This window comes from Corvus moneduloides, chromosome Z, assembly GCF_009650955.1.
Source record: "Corvus moneduloides isolate bCorMon1 chromosome Z, bCorMon1.pri, whole genome shotgun sequence".
NCBI lineage: Eukaryota > Metazoa > Chordata > Aves > Passeriformes > Corvidae > Corvus > Corvus moneduloides.
This window is the reverse complement of record NC_045511.1, coordinates 72,898,594-72,914,518: the sequence shown is the minus strand read 5'-3', so window position 1 is coordinate 72,914,518 and position 15,925 is coordinate 72,898,594. Positions and strand designations below refer to the sequence as shown.

Here is a 15,925-nt window from a genome sequence, read left to right as displayed (position 1 = left end):
CTTTTTAGTTTTTGTCTAATACCCTGGTGCAGTGATTAGGGTTCTGTCTCCACAGCCAGCGCTCTTGCCTCGGCTGGTCCCTTCCCCATATCCCCGGGGGAGTGCGTGTATCTCCGAGAAAGACGCGCGGCATTTCAGTTCGTCCTGGAGTTGCAGGTTCAGGTGCAGTTGTAGTTTGTGTATCAGGTCACCAGACGTCACTGTTGTACGGGGGACGGCGAGAATAACAGCATAAAGTTCAGGTCCAGGAAGAATGGAATTATTTAATTAATTCCAAACTTGTTTATATAACTTGGTTTGCTTGAATGGCGTAAAGTTATTGGTCCTCTGACTATCCACCTCCCAGAATGATTGGTTAAAACCCCACAACACCCATTTTTAAATATTTCTCCAATGTACCATAATAATACTGCATAACAAGCTTGCAGGTGCAGATAAAGAATTCGTTTACAAAAACCTCTTCACTGTTTTCAGCTAGCCTGCGTGAGAAAGGCAAGACCTTCACAGGATGCTGGCAAGAAGCTGGAAAATTTCTCTGCCTCAAGCTTTTCAGCATCCACAGATTTCCAGGACAAAAACCAGCTTACTGTCTCACAAATACATTAATAGGTTTAAAAAAAAGTGTGGTATCTTTCTAAAACCTTAGTTTCTGTAAGACTTCCAGTTTGATGCCTGAACTTTGTGGTAGGTTAATAACATTCCTAATTTGTCATTCACATTTAGACCATGTGCAGTAAAGTGCTGGCTCTCCATTCTCCGTGTAATCACACTGAGTAAGCATTAAGCATGTTTTCCAACTTCCCATAGATGAACAGTTTTCCTCACAAGTGGATTTAGGTGCATTCCTGTCTGTTTCAGGTGATCAGCAATTCACTAGAGAGCCAGACACTTGCAATATATTCCCCATAAGCATCTGTTTCAAGCAGGAAATAAAATATTAGGTTAATGAGTAGGAAAGGCTGAAGATAAATAAAGGCCCAACACCAACACTTCAGTGGCAGGTGTCTCAGCCTGCAGCTGCACCTGCAAACTGCCTTGTGGGATTAAACAAAATTCAGATCAATCCTTTCTTTCAGCCTCTCAAAGAAATAAAGCAGGTACAGTCTGCTGCCCAACAACCCAACAGATAATACTTCTGCATTGACATATTCCTCTGGATTGGAACCAGAAACATTTTCAGATAAATGTGTTTAATTATTAAGAATTTCAAATATTATAATGGTAATGATATTGAGGATTGCCTTAATTTTGTGTAGAGTTAAGAAGTATCAAAATTTACTACCCAGGAAAAATCTTTCAGGATAGACAATGGGATAAATACATAATTTTTAATGTGCAACATAGTCTTTGCAGTAGGTGAAGTTTCCAAAATTTAGACAATTCCTGCTAATAGAAATTAGGTGTCTAGAGCTGATTTTCAGTGGAGTTGAACACTACCAAGAACCAGCTTGTGAACACCAGTGACACAGAGATGTTAGAATCATCAAGTATTCCTGTTCCACTTCTAAATAGAAGCTCTTTGACTGTGTAGACAAAGCACAGAAAAAATAATGTATGATTTTGCTAGTATCTAACCAATTAAAAAAGCACAAATATTTCATTATAAAATTTTGTTTTCCCAATATGTTTTCAGATCCTTAGTGATATAAATCATCCAGTCAGACTATACAAAATATACCAGATGATTTCCATAATTTGTGCAAAAAAAAGGCAAATGTTTTTAATGAACTTGAAGCTCAAAAGCATTCACTGAATAACTTCATGTCTTTTCAATAAAAGCACATTCAAATATTTTTCAGCTTCTCTAACAATCCTTTAAATAGCAAAGAATACATTTTTACAAATTACTGTGATGCCTTAAGAGGCCTCCTAGAAACAGAGACTAGACAGGAGTAAGGGAATAAAAGAGGTATTTATTTGAAAGGCCTTCAAAGATACACCCTGGGGACCCTGAAGCTATTCTCAAAATGGACCCCAAGATGGACCCCAGGTCACGAGTTCTTCACTCTTTGATAGGTTTGGTTCATTTGCATAGCAGGGTTAATTCTCCAATTAAAGCTTCAGTTTTCCCCTCAGCTTACCCCCCCCATTAGCGGCTCTTTGGTTTGTACTTTTGGCCTAGGGCAGTCTTGGTGTCCTTGGAAAGCAGGGCCGCAGAGGCTTTGTTATGTCTACCTAGCATGAGAGAGCAGAAATTAACAGGCTACAAGAAACTTCAGAGTCACACATCAAGCAGTACAGAATTTGAAAAATATAAAGGTTAAAACCTAAGGCATTAACTGAATGAGGCATGAAAGTGCATTCTTACGAAAACGCTTGAAGTCTGTGGAAAGATACCAGAGAATTGTTAATATGATTTAGCAGTGAATTTAGCTTTTAGTACCCTACTAGGTGAATAGCTGATGCATTTCTCTTTGATCCTGGTTTTACGCCACTGCAATCACCAGCTTCAATACAGTTTATTGTTTTGTGTACATATATGAGGAATGCAAGCCCATGTGTGAGAAAGACCTTCAAGATGAGTCTGAATGCATGCTGTCTAGCTGCTTTTGCATTGTAACCATTCAGAAATGTTCTCATACCTGCACTTCTCCCTATTAGTTCAATAGTGGGGAATATGTGATACAATGTATATAGGTAAAGAAAAGCAAACTACAAAAGGAAACCAAATAAAAGAAAAAGATAACATACAAGTACTTAAATCAATAAATTTATTCAAATCAATAAAACTAATAATAATACAGTACAAAAAAGTACATCACCTTTGAACAACAACAAAACAAGTAATAATGGTATAGTATAAGAACTACATCACCATTGAACAACAGTTTGTTTTAGCTGTGTGTGGTGGAGAGGGCCGAGGACTCCACGAGGGGTCAGACTGACTTCATGGGTGAAGGTTTGGATTACCAGCCAAAATACTCTTTCAGCTACTGGAATTCATAGTTCAGGAAAGGCTTAGCAGGAATGAGCTAAATAAATGCCAGAAAGCTCAAAAATTAGTTTCTTGAGCTCACTGTAGGAAACGCAAAGCAGAGGTTTGTGTCTCAAACTTCACTTTTCCTATTCTACTCCAGCTTTACAAAATTTTTTTTTCTGAATGGATCTGTCCTTTTCTAGAAAAGGATTTACACATCAGGATTTGATCTGCAGTCTTCTCACTGTACTGGTCTCAGTGTATTCTGGTTTTCTGGACGTGATGAGCAGGTCTTTTAAATTAACATCTGTGTGGTTGTCCTGACTGAATCTTGCTAGCACCCACCCCTGACAGGCATTGGGACAAGCCTTTCTGGCACTGACAGTTCTGCACATGAAATGAAATGACTAGGAACTTCAGGTCTAAGTATAATTTAGATGTTCTCCAGGTTAGGCAGATACAGTAAAATCAACAGTGAAAGTCTGCTGTGAACCCTCTCTGTCTAGTATGGTGATGGAATAATTCCATATTTCTAAGATTAGGTCATCTAATCACACTTACAACTGTCCTGTTTCTAGCTCCTGCATTCTCCCTATTATTATTTTCACTTTGCTTCTCCTTTCCATTCCCTGTATGCTTCCATGTTCCCTGTATGGTTATCTCTTGATCTTGGATGTCCTGAATATGTTGTCCATTTTCACATCATACATCAAAATTCAACTTTTGTTAATCAGCTTTCAAGTCTGATGCTAGCTCTTTGTCCAGACTTTTACTCATTTACTTGATTCATATTTATTTTTTTGCTTTTTTCACTTACACAAATCTTGGGGTTTTTTTCCTTCTTATTTTTTCTTTTATTTAATGTATTGCTTGCTTCCCACTGAGTCTCTGAGAAACAATTAAATATGTAATAAAATCTGAATTAGAAGGAAAGATAAAAGAAGTAAAATTAATGTTGTTCTTATTGTTTTGATAGACCTATTGGCAAAACCTCTCTGAAAAACATATTTCAAATGCAAATATACAGCAGTGAAATGGTTAATTGCAGATTGATTTTCTAAAAAAACTACTGCAAATCTGCTCATCAGACTGAGGGTGCTTTTTCTACATCACTGTGTCTGTATAGGGGAAAGAGCCGCTATTTATTTAAGTACCTCTCTTTTTGAAAAATGGGTAAAGGAGAATGTAGATGGAGGGAGTGGTTGATTTATGCTCCATCAAATGCCCTGTGTTTTGCTACATCCCTAAGCATTGCCAAGAAGAAAAAAACAACCCAAAACACGCTTTTTCTCCATCAGGCTTTAATGGATGGAAAAATTCCATGAAGCATGTACATTAACATGGAAAATAAATGAGACCACTGATTAGCCACATAATCATTGACTTCTAGGCTGAAAATACTAGCAGAACCCTTTTTTTTTTTTTTAAACACATAGTATATGTTGTCTATATTTTTTTCAATGTACAATATTATCACAATACAGAGCAATAAGCTAACCCTAAAATCAAGGGAGTATATTGTCATGTGGTTAGCAGAGAATGACCCAGTGCAGAAGGGCATTAATACCAATATTCTTCAGGACTGTAAACTATCTTGTAACTACAGTCAGTTTTACTTACTAGAGCACGATGTTTAAAATAAAACAAATCTATATTTTGTGGGTTGTTCTTTTTCTGGATATAAAAGGGCCCTGATGATGGGGATAAATTGAGTATTTGTATAAAACTGAAATGCTAGAGTTGGAAGCTCCCAGAGATGTATTCCTGGATTACTCGAGTTGCAGAGTCTCCAAGGACTTAGCTCTAGGAACACAGCCACAGCACACCCCAGAGAGGCTCCAGGAGTCTTCTGAATTACCCCTCACTGGCAAAGGCTTTTGCATACAATCTGTGTTTAGGGTATTTACAGGATCTACTACATCCCCAACCTTGTGTTTATCTCCCTTGTGCAGATTAACAGTCATGGTTTGGTGCAAGCCACTTCCTGAGAGCCTTTGCCACTCCACCGAATGACAAAAAGATTACAGTGGTAGGGTATAGTTTACCCCTGTATATGGGTTTGTGCTGGGAACTATTTTGTTAGCAGGACCTTTTGCAATTGTGGTGCACAACCCGCAGATTTGGTTTAAGGAAGTGATAAACACAGGGACTGAAAAAATGTGTACAGAAAAGAAAGTATTTCCTGTGGTCTCCATACACATGTTCTCCATGTTATGGAGAACAGCACAGAGAATTCATAATATTTTCAGTATTTCCTTCATAAGTCTATGCTTGTTTCCAGCCTGAATAAAAGATGTTTGCACAGGATTTAAACACCCTATCTTCCAAATTGAGTGTTAATGGGAAACTAAGAATTACAATGCACTGTTTGTCTTAATGGTATGGTTGGTGAGGATTTTGGTCAAAACCTCCAACAGATATTTACAACTCAGAAACTCCTTGACATCATCTCTGTTACAGTCCAACTCTACCTTACATAGCCACTAAAGTCTGTAGATCTGTGATTCCTATCATGCCGGCTTAGTGTTACCAGCCCAGACACCTCCAGCACATAAAAAAATAGAAGCGTGGTGATGGTTTAAAATAAACTGAGTTTAATCTCCAAGAAAATAATGTGAGAACTCACTGATTAAATAAATAAGAAAATGAGAAATGCAGTTGATTTCTGCTTTATTGCATGCTACATTGTCCCAGTCTCTTCAGTCTACAACAGCATGCAGCAGAATTTAGTTCTGATGTTTTGCAGAATTTAAGATATGAATATGATTTGGAGAACTTAAAAAAATTCTGAGGCTTTGTATAAAAAATTATGATTTTCAAAAGCTTGTACTAGAAGAAACAAAAAAATTCTGGCAGAACAAACACACTGAGCCAATTAACATGCTCTAGAGCAAATACTCATGTTTAATTCTCACAATTTATCATTACTTACTGAAGTTAGTCCCTTTATTTGGCAGAGATAAAAGTTTATTTGGTAAATACAGTCTTGTTTCCAAGACAACTTGTCACTCATAGATAGCTATATATTGACCCTACTATTATAACTAATCTAACTGTTAAAATGCCTTTTCCTGACTATTTGATAAAAAGATACTACAGCCAATCACAATTTCAGTGACTGGTGGTACTTTGAATGTTCCGTTCCTCAGATCAAATATTCTTTTGTGATGGGTTTCTATCAGCCTTCAGGTCGACAACTTTTCCTTCTTAAGAGCATCATCATTTCTTCTAAAAGCCTGACCTTTTGCATTACAGAATGGAAGCATTTGCATATTAGTACTACTAGCTAATGTTTAATGTATCTTTCTCTCTTTTGCCTAGTTTCAGCTACTATTATCTTTTTCTGATGCTGATTTTTTATTTTTATTACTAGCATCTAGTAATAAAAACAAAAAATGCCTTTAACTGTAAAAATTTAAGTTTATAACTTCCACTGAGATAAAATTTAATAAATTTATTTGACCTTTGAATGACTGCATGACTCTAGTGATTATCTCCAACATGTAATAATGCTGAACTAGGTCTGTATTCTGCCTAATCCTTCTATATTATTCTTTCATTGGTATTATTCTCTCCTCTTTCCTAATAAAAATAAATATCTATATGTCTAATTATATTCTAACTTTAAAAAATTCTTTTAATGTGTCTGGGTTTAATTTTTAATCTTTAATAGTCTGTGGGTTGGGGATTTTTTACTTCAACACGGTTTAAGTGGCCTTATGGCCTTATGGAAAGATATACTGAGGAGGAAATAGCAACTATGTATAAAAGGTAGGTTTGAAATCTGCACAGATATATACAGAAAGCTTAATTTATCAGAAATGAACAGAAAAGAATTACAAGGGCCAGTGTGGTAGACAAGGACTGGCATAGTAAGAGGGAAAAGTAAAAATGAGAAAAATAGCAAGCAGGGAGTGGGCACAGGCATCCAGAGTTTTGAAGGCTATCAGTAGTGTTATCAGACTTAGTGTATTGCAAGAAATTAAGTATTTCTAGGCAAGGGGTCAAAATAACACATAATAGAGGGCATTCCCACTCCAGATTAAGACAGAACTAAAACTATATCTAACCTGTGAGACAGATGTGTTTCATGGATGTGTCTACTAATTCACAAATTAAAGTGAGACTATGGGACAAATAGAAAAGGAATAACAAAGTGGCATGCAGAATGATTTCTGGAATCCTTAAGATAGTGAAAAGGAAATAAACAGAAGTCTTCATTGTCTTTTTCTGGTAGAGTGAATAGAGAGAGCTGACTGGAGCAGCATAACTGCACAGCATAGCATGGCATGGCATCCAAAGCAGCTGTTCTCAGCAAGAAAGACACTTGTTTTCCAGCTTTTGATCTAGCTTCTCTAGAATCTGCTGCTGGGATGTTGCATGCAGGTAAAATCTTATAAAATGAAGGCCCTGTTGCCTTTGTAAAATCATGGCTCAGGCCTGTTACTTCTGCTAGAGAAGGACTGTGGGAAATAGCTGAATTAGAGGTAGAAAAACATGCTGCATGATTATTGTGTGTTCACCCGGTGGTGTGTGGTGATTGGTTGAATTAAGCTTGTTGTGCTTTAAAACTATGTAACCAGCTAAGAAACTATAAAAGATGCTGTGCGGTATTAAAGATAAGCTTTTTGCCTTCTGAATGGAGCTGGTGTGTGTGATTCGTGAATGTCACGTCCGTCTCAACTGCAACACTGGTATTTCTTTCTCAGATTTTAAGTCACACTAATGGACCCAGTAAAGTATCCTGCCTAAAGAGTGGGCACCAGCTTAGGTGAAAATGCATGCAAGAGAACATGATCTTCTGTGAATTGAATTGAATTAAATTAAACCTGCTCTATGGATTGATTTGTTAAAGTGGCCTCTAGGCTTGCATTTTAGTGATTTAATAAAAGAATTATCTATAAGAGTAAGCTACAGCGTAAGAGACTGAAGTGATTGGTGATGCTTTAAATTTGGTACTGTATTTAAGATAAGAGACAATGGAGAACCATCATTATTTAAAGTATTAGAGAGCAACGAGTATTATTACAGGAAACCCTAATTTCAGATAATTAAATTTGAGACATGACTTTAAAGGAATATTTGTGATAGTAAAATATTACTGTCATAATTCATTTCCTCAGCATGTATTGCTTTGTATAAACCTAGATGACAACATTACTGTTTATGTGTGAAATGCTTTTCACATGTTTAATTATCCTCTTTTGTCAATAAACGCAAGCTCTGGTTCTTTTTTCTACTGATTTTAATTCTTTATACAAAGAAAGTAGATCATGCTTATCAAACTGATGTGCTGCAGAAATGCATGTTATTTACAGTCCCTGATAATGATCTTCTTATGATCAGCAAAAAATCTGTATGTATATAAAAGACAGTGCTTTCTAGTGACACTTAATGCGACAATTATGAAGTATTTGCAGTTAGTAAGATTGCATGCAGAAATGTTTTAAATGTTTATTTCATTATGCGGGTTTTTATATGGAAATAAACCATTATTATTATGTAGGTATTTTGATGTTTTTCTTTTAAATAGCAGAAATGTGTCTATATTTTTTGTAATGTAAACCCTGCAGAAATATGACTAAAGCTGCTTTCTTGTGAAATATTTTTTTTCTTTTTAATTAATTTTAATTTAATTAATTTTCTTTGAATACAAGGATATCACATGATTGTGCAATTCCAGCAAATAATTCAGTGTATTTGCAAAGCTTCCTTAACAGGCGATTGACATTTTACACTTCTGCACTGCCTTTTATGTTTCACTTTAAGCTTCCTGTGGAAACTACAGGTTTTAGTATATTCTAAACGAAAAATGAAATAAAATGTTGTCTTATCAGAGGACCTTTCTAAAATACAGGCATGAGAATTTCAAAATAATGGATGCATTTCCTCTGATCAGCTCAGTTAGAGTTCTTTTTTTGCAGAAAGGTCAATGGCAAATAGTAAAATAAGATAATTTAGAAAAAATATGTACCTTTTTTTTATATTCAGTCCTCTGATTGCTGCAATGTATAATTTGGGGGGAAAAACAGAACTCTCCAGATCCCTTATATTGCAGAGGACTAGACAGAATAGCTATGACAGGAACAATTTTCAGTGAAAATCCTCTCCTGGCCTTTGACTGATAAGAGAAGATGCTACAATTATGAAAAGATCTCCTTCATTTCTTCTCCATGAATAACATTGGCTTTGAGCAGAACCTCCCACAGATCACGCTAGCAAATAAACATATTGAAATGCCACAAGAAAGGCATTAAATACACCATATTCCAACAATCCTCCAACTGCCATGGGTATCAACAATAGATTATGGTATTTTTACAATTTTTTCACTGTTTATTTATTTAACAGATTAACCTATGAACATGTATTTTGTGATTAATATTTCCCTCCTACCTATTTGTCAGTGGTGTCTCATTTACATCTCTGTTTTGGTTGGTTGGGTTTGGTTTTGGGTTGTGGGCCTTTGTTGTTTTTTTTTTTTGTTTGTTTGGTTTTTTGTTTTTTTGTTTTTTTTTCTTTTTTGTTATTTCCTTTATTAATGCACTGAAAATTGAAATCATGCAGAATATGAAGAAGACAAGTATTGCAGATGAACTAGTGCCAGTCGAATTTCCCAATAAGATTCTTAGACTTCGCTGGTGCAGCTAGACCAATCTGTTTGCAGGTTCATGTCTGTGAAATATGCCTGCCTCTCAGCATGCTGCAGCTGTGAAGATAAAAGGCATTTGGGCCCCCATAAAAAGCTAATATTTTTAGACAAAATAACTCTGCCAAAAGCAAAGCAGAGTTTTCTGCTTGAGAACAGAAAACACCTGGCAACACTGCAGTCAAAGCTACTGTTGTAGCTGATTATTTGCTACCTGTTTAATAAAACATTAAGCATAAGAGACTTCTTGGTGCTTTTCTAATATGCTTCATGCTTTGGATTGGGTTTCTTTTTTTTTTCATTTGAATGCAGTCTTTGAAAAGTATGCTATTTAGAAGGTATTTTAGGCTGCTACATTTGACTAACATCCAAAGGGCTCTTCATTTGGCACATGCAGTTCTTTAGGGTAATGCAGCAAGGAGATCCTTTTGCTGTAAAGAAAAATTCAACTCCTTTAAGAAAACCCACATCAAACAACCTTGTAGCTATCATATAGCCACCACAAAGCAATGCATTCATTTTCAGAGGTGTTTTAACTTCATGCACAAAAAAATACTATTGTATTTGAAGCACATTACAAATTTGGACCTTATACTCTTTTCTCCTTTCTTGTTTGTAGGAGATAGCAGTAGCATGTAAATAAGAGCAAGATCAGCAGAAATGAGAGAAAAAGCAATGGCAGTATGTTCTTCCTTTTCAGCTTCCATGCTCCAAAACTAGGGTCCACAGGAGTACAGTTTCACTGAAGTGCTGGGAAGGGCTAACTTCACACCAGCAGCCTGAGGTATGCTTGCATTTTGACCACTGGGGATCTCAATTCAAATGACTAAGATTATCTGAAATTTCTCTGGGGAACGTGTTCCAGTGCCTCAGTACGCTGTTATGACCCACTCCAAAAGGTCAATGATCAGTGTTTATAAATATATATTTAGAGTTTATTTTAGAACAATTTGGTTTCAATGGAAAGCAGTTATATAGCCATTTTGGTTATAATATATTGTAATATAGCACTTAACAAAACATGAAAAGAAAGAAAGGTTAAGAGTAGAAAGATGTATATAGTCATCACCCAGGGGTCCAGCAATGGGACTTGGTTGTTGTAATTTCGATGTCTGTTGGTTGAAGTGATGGTTGCAGTCTTAATCTGTCAGGGATGGAGAAATCTCACAAAACACAAAGTTCAGTGTATTAAAATACAGAATCACAGGATATGCTGAGTTGGAAGGATCCACAAGGATCACCGAGCCCAACTCCTGGGCCTGAACAGAACCATCCCCAAAAAACACACCACAGGCCTGACAGCATTGTAAAAATGCTTCTTCAACTCAGTCAGATGTGGTGCTGTCACCACATCCTTGGGGAGCCTGTTTTGGGTCCTGTCACTGGTCACCACAGAAAAGAGATCAGTGTCTGCCCCTCCTCTTCCCCTCACATGAAAGTTGAAGAGTGCGATGAGGTCTCCCCTCAGTCTCCTCTTCCTCAGGCTGAACAGACCAAGTGACCTCAGCTGCTCTTCAAACCCCCTGGAGCCTTGACCTTGAGGTCCTTCACCATCTGTGTAGCTCTCATGAGATTCCAGTGGGCCACTTGAGTTTGCCCAGGTCCTTCTGGATGGTTTCCTGTCCCTCAGGTGTGTCAACCATACCCCTCAAATTGGTGTAATCTACAAACTTGCTGAAGGTGCACTCAAACCCTTCATCTCTGTCATTAATGAAGATATTAAATAACACTGGCCCAAGTATGGACCCCTGAGGGACACCACTTGTCACTTGTCAGTGAAGACTCTGAGCCAAGTGACCACTATGCTCTGGATGTGACCATGCAATCACTTTCTTATCCATCTGACAGGCCACTCATCAAACCCAATTTAGAGAAGGAAGCTGTGAAAGACAGTGCCAAAATCTTTACAGAAGTCCAGATCAATGTAATCTGGAACCCTTCCCTTGTCCATTGATGTAGCCACTCCATCATAGAACACCACCAGTTTGATCAAGCAGGACTTGCTCTTGGTGAAGCTGTAGTTCCCTGCCCTCTGTGTGCCTTAGCAGAGGTTCTAGCAGGATTTTCTCCATGATCTTCCAAGGCACAAAGGTGAGGTTGACAGGGTGATAGTTCCCAGGGTGCTCCTTTCCACCTTTTTGAAAGATGGGTACAATGTTTCCCCTTTTCCAGTCACCTGGAACTCCACCTGAGTGCCATGACTTTTCAAATATCATGGAGAGTGCCTTGGCAACTTGGGATGCCTCAGGACTCTGGGATGCATCTCATCAGGTCCCAACAGACTTATGAATGTTCAGGGTCCTCAGTGGTCACAAACCTGATCTTTACTTACAGTGGGAGGGACTTTGCTCCTCCAGCCCCCATCCTGCTACTCACTGACTTGAGAGGTGAGGGAATAGAGAGGGTCATTGAAAACTGAGGTAAAAAATTGTTGAGTACCTCAGGCTTCTCATCAGTTGTTACCAGTTTTCCAGCATTGTATATTGGGGGAGATACACTTTCTTTGACCTTCCTTTTCTACACCTGCAGAAAGCCCTTCCTGTTGTTGTGTTCCTTGCCAGGTTCAGTCCCAGCTTCACCTTGGTCTTCCTTGTCTCATCCCTAAACAACCATACATCTCTATACTCTTCTCAGGTCACCTGTACTTGCTTCAACTGCTTGTGAATTTGCTTCTTTCCCTTTAGTTTGACCAGCAGGTCCCAACTCAGCCATGCCGGTCTCTTGTCTTCCTTGCCCAATTTCTTACCCCAGGGAATTCCCAGCTCTTGTGCTCTATGGAAGACAGGAATGCATACAGAAACACACACTCCTCAGAAATTTCAAAATCCTCTAATTTTCTATGCCATCACCCATTCTTCACTTTTATTCTCATTTAAAATGTGGCTGTGCTTGGAGAGCAGATGACAAGTGCACACAAGAGGCAGTACCGGAGGTCCTTAGACTGCCAAACACATCTCCAGAGACTATTTGGTAGAGAGGAGGTCACACTCTACTTTCCTTGCATTATCACCTTTTATACCTATCATTTGGAATTCAAGTTACTCAGTCTGAAAGCATCTTATTGAACACAGACTCTGAATTGCTTACGTTACTGAAAGAAAAGGAGTGACTGATGGCCTGTATGTGAGAAGGACTGAGGTGCATTGAGCTCCTGCTCTCCTCCCCTCCCGAGGTCCCTTCTTTACCAATGCCACCTATACTATCACCACTCTTTTCCTCTCAGAGCCTCTCAGAGTTCATAAGCAGGTTGCTGTTTATTAACTTCTATGCTTTCTGCCCAAGACAGGTACAAGGACCTCCAACAACCTCCTTGCAGCCCTTTGATGCAATCCGGAAAGGGAAGAGACAGAGCTGATAAATGAGGGGTGCAATATGTTGAGAAAGGTAAGGTGAATCATGCATGGAGGTGAAGGAAGAAGCAAAGTTACACGCATCAATACTATGTACTTAGTTTTCCTGCAGGGAATAGAGGCAGCATCAGTGGGGATTTACCTCTCATACCAACCCAAAAGAGACTTTTGAAGTCTAGATGTTAGCAACTGTTGATGGTGCATGACAGCTTCTAGTAGGGTTCTGCTTACTGCAGTACTAAGTTATTATTTAGAATGCTAATTTTTTTTTTTGTTAAAGATTTCATTAAAAATACTTCTAATTTTATTTTAAAATTACATTTTGAAATTTGTATCATGAATGATATAAAAAGCTGTCACAAGTTTCTCAGGGGTAGACATTCATTTGACGAAATGAGCATGTAAAATTCTGACTGAGTCTGAAGTATGTTCTGAAAAGCAATTCCACTACAGGCATCACTTACCGTCAACATACATCTGCATTACCTCCATCCACAGAGAAAACTTATCTGACATTCTCTAACTTTTCTCCTAGATCTCTCTCATACCACATGCTCTCTTACACAGGAAAAAATTGGCATTACAATATTCACTGAAATGTGGGAGAATTGTTAAAGGGTTGCAAGCTCAATTTTCTATCATAAAGTATCAGATTCAAATACATAAATCAGTATCTTTCCCTTATGTTAAAAGACTATATAGACATTACAATTTCAAAGGTACTTTCAAGCTTTCTGAGAGGCACTTTTTAAAAATAAAATTGCACATAAGAGACTACATTTTTAATGTATTCATTCCCCCCTCCCCTTTTTCTAAGTACTCATCTAATCTACTTTAGATGGATGCTATGACTCTTAAGAACCTAATTTAGCAATGTCATCAGCTTCACTTTATATTTGTCTGTACATAAAAGAGAGTGAGAAAAATTGCCAAAGCCACTCTTTAATCTTTCCTATTGGAAAGGCAGTTTATAATAAAAAGGGCTGACATAGAGGAGGAAACTCACCATAGCAAATGACTTCCCATACTAAATTACTGTAAAGGATTACAGCATTTAATCACACAATTTAAGCAATTTTTATAGTAATTAGCTATGGCAATTATAGGTTGTCTATTCTGCTACGAAATGACCATCTAGAGAAAGAATACAATGTAAATGTGCAAGACAATCTTGCTGGTTTGCCTCCTTAAAACCTCCTTTACAGAATATCTGAGTCTTGGTGTGTTGTCTAGACAGGCCTTATTATGAAATTATCTGCTTTCTTTAAGGTTCTATTTTCTGACTGCATCTTGCTTGATATGACACACTTCATAGACTCTTTTGCTAAACTTTTATTTCTCAACTAAGTGTTACTGATTCATTTTTTTTCTGTCTATTGCATTTCACTGTTGACAGGTGACAACTCAAATATTTAAAAATAATTATAAGTATTATCAGCTAACAAGCATTCTGCATATTTCCAACTATTATCCCAATATGGTCTGCTCTTCATTTCTCTTTTTCATTCAACATGTCTTTGAAGACAAAGAGTAAGGTGTGATAAACGTCCAGCTGTAAAGCTGTGCTTCTTGACACCTGATTCGTGAGTGCAAGTTGTGTTTGAAAACATTTCTAACTCACTTTTATGTTGAAAATCAGTTCGGTATTAAACCAACTACTCTTTTAAGACCGTTATCTGTTCTATGATTACAGAAAAAATTGATAATGAACTCTACTTTATGCATCTTCAAAGTACAGTTGCATGTAATCTTGTGTGTTTTAATGAAAATTGGTTGTGTGCATAATACTGAGAATCTAAGTCTGTGAGATTTAATTCATTCTCTGGAAATAGTCCAAAGAGTTCTAAGCAGAAAATCGTGGTGCCACTCCACAGTTTCATAGAGGAAGTAAAATAGATTTCTGTAACTGATATACCTGTTGTATTTTTACTGTTCTTAAAACAAGCCCTTTTTTGACCAAACAAGAAAAACATCAGAGAATATATTTTTAGTTTACTTTTTATCCCCTTTGTTTCCAATTTCATGAAAATCATCTTCTGGGAGCATATTAAACTTTAAATGGCAAGGAGTAATACAAACCTAGAGTACTTAAATGTGCCTCTTATCAGTAAACTTCTGGCATCTAATAAGAGTCATAAATGTAAATCTCTGAAATGGATACATTAGAGTTTTAAGAAGTAATCAAAGTGGTAAGAAGTGCTGTTTATTTTGAAGCCTCAACCTCCAACCCTTTTCAACAGCAGATATCATACATGCTTTCAGCATCAGGAAACAGCCATAGGCCACTCATTCTTATAGAGAATATTCAGGGCTTTCAGGAAGGGACAAGACTACCATGGGTGCAGCAAGCATGTGTATCATGTAGACAGCTTTTGCTAGGAGTAGCACATCTGTACAGGGGAGTCTCTGTGTACAGCAGAGTAGCCTGGAAAAGAAACAAATTGTTGTAATGAGATCAATCTATATGGCACTCACGGTGGCTCCTTCTACTGGAGCATTTTTGTCCTTTTGCTCATCACTTGGTCAGGACAGAGTTGTGATTTCTGGGGAAGACAGCAGAAGATTTTCACGAAGGACTGCAGAGGGCAGTGTTTGGTAGCAACATGATTTTACTTCAACTGAGAGACAGAGGGCCTCTAGGAAGTATACAGTGTCTCTCTGTGACAGGAAGAGGCTACAATGGTCCACAGGCTCAAAACATGGGGGTACCACAGATTTGGATCAATTCAGTTAAGAAAAAATAAGCAGGGGAGTATGATAGAAGGTCATCTATAACAATGCATGATACAAACTGGGACCCCTTCTGGCTTTCATCTGTAGGTAAACAGCCTAGATTCTCTTGGAAGCTGTTAGACCTGAAGATAAATGTGGGAATAATGAAAGAAAAATACATTCGTTGGAATACCAGAAGACACCATTGTAGAGGAAAACTTGCCAAAGAAACATTTTCTTAAACCAGTAATAAGAACTAATTTGAAAATCCTTAAGTAAATTTATTGGTGCTATAAA

At 37.4% G+C, this 15,925-nt stretch overlaps 1 long non-coding RNA gene across 1 annotated transcript; it reads left to right on the top strand.

Annotated features, from left to right (window-relative positions):
- The first annotated feature begins 9,397 nt into the window (after nt 1-9,397).
- On the top strand, nt 9,398-15,925 carry LOC116437738. The gene is made up of 2 exons (XR_004237438.1): nt 9,398-10,350; nt 12,849-15,925. It is a non-coding gene; the product is annotated as an uncharacterized LOC116437738 (long non-coding RNA).